A 2,075-nucleotide genomic window follows, 5' to 3' on the forward strand; every position below is an offset into this window, starting at 1 on the left:
TATATATATAATGCATATAGTGTAATTATATATATATATATATATAGGTTCCTCCTGAGAAGTATAGAAGAAATGGGATATATATATATACCAATTAATAGAAGGATATATACAAGCCAGGGGTGACCCAAAACAACAGGTGTATATATAGTGTAATTATGTAGTGTATATATATATATATATATAGTGCATATAGTGTGTGTATATATATAGTGCATATAGTGTAATTATGTAGTGTATATATATATATATATAGTGCATATAGTGTAATTATGTAGTGTATATATATATATATATATATATATAGTGCATATAGTGTAATTATGTAGTGTATATATATATAATGCATATAGTGTAATTATATATATATATATATATCTACCCGTCGTTCTATGCGGATATATATATATATATACCATATATAGTGTAATTATGTAGTGTATATATATATAATGCATATAGTGTAATTATATATATATATATATATATAATATATAGTGTAATTATGTAGTGTATATATATATATATATACACTGCGTGCATATAGTGTGTGTATATATATAGTGCATATAGTGTAATTATGTAGTGTATATATATATATATATAGTGCATATAGTGTAATTATGTAGTGTATATATATATATATATAGATATATATATATATATATATATATATATATATATAGTGCATATAGTGTAATTATGTAGTGTATATATATTTATATATATATATATAGTGCATATAGTGTGTGTATATATATATATATATATATAGTGCATATAGTGTAATTATGTAGTGTATATATATATATATAGTGCATATAGTGTAATTATGTAGTGTATATATATATATATATATATATAGTGCATATAGTGTGTACATATATATATATATATATATATAGTGCATATAGTGTGTACATATATATATATATATATATATATATATATATATATATATATATATATATATAGTGCATATAGTGTAATTATGTAGTGTATATATATATATATATATATAGTGCATATAGTGTGTATATATATATAGTGCATATAGTGTAATTATGTAGGGTAAAAGTTTCCAAAAAAACAAAAAAAACATCTCCGTGGCCATCTGACCACGATCATTGAACTTTGGAAGTTGTATTGTAACCGAGTTAAATGTCAAACCAGTTATCAACTACACACAGCAGGCTACATATTGACATTGTGTGTGTCACCAAGGCCAGCCACGAGCGGGCTAGCCGTCTCTCTTACTCTCTCTCTGTCTTTCACACACACAGGTCCCCTGCTCAGACTGCATGAATCATTCAAAGTTTGCGTGCCACGTCATCGACTGTGTAATGGACTGACAGATTGCTATAACATATGATGTGGTTAACTGATAGGTAAAATACATATCCAGGTGTTGTAAGATTTGGAAGCCATCAGCATCGCCTGGGCAGAGGATCATGTCCATATCCTCTCTCTCTCTCTCTCTCTCTCTCTCTCTCTCTCTCTCTCTCTCTCTCTCTCTCTCTCTCTGTCTCTCTCTGTCTCTCTGTCTCTCTCTGTCTCTCTGTCTCTCTCTGTCTCTCTCTCTCTCTCTCTGTCTCTCTGTCTCTCTGTCTCTCTCTCTCTCTCTCTCTCTCTCTCTCTCTCTCTCTCTCTCTCTGTCTCTCTGTCTCTCTCTCTCTCTCTCTCTCTCTCTCTCTCTCTCTCTCTCTCTCTCTCTCTCTCTCTCTCTCTCTCTCTCTCTCTCTCTCTCTCTCTCTCTCTCTCTCTCTCTCTCTCTCTCTCTCTCTCTCTCTCTCACTTAACGTTATTTTGCCCTTGCCATTTGAAACAATAACTAATTAATTGTATTAATGTATTGTGATTATGTCCATAACACCTGTCCTCACATTATGGAAAGAAAATGTTTAATTCCTCATTTAAAAAAACAAACATTTTTTCACATTTAAAATTGTCGTTTTGGTCATGCTGTAATCTGCTTCGTGTGTTTCATCATCATTAATCTGAACCATGCGCTACCTGCCTCAGGCTGGCCCTTTAAAGGCCACGTTTTTGCAGAAAACAGCTGCATGAGGCAATAT

This window comes from Oncorhynchus gorbuscha, linkage group LG23, assembly GCF_021184085.1.
Source record: "Oncorhynchus gorbuscha isolate QuinsamMale2020 ecotype Even-year linkage group LG23, OgorEven_v1.0, whole genome shotgun sequence".
Classification (NCBI taxonomy): Eukaryota; Metazoa; Chordata; class Actinopteri; order Salmoniformes; family Salmonidae; genus Oncorhynchus; species Oncorhynchus gorbuscha.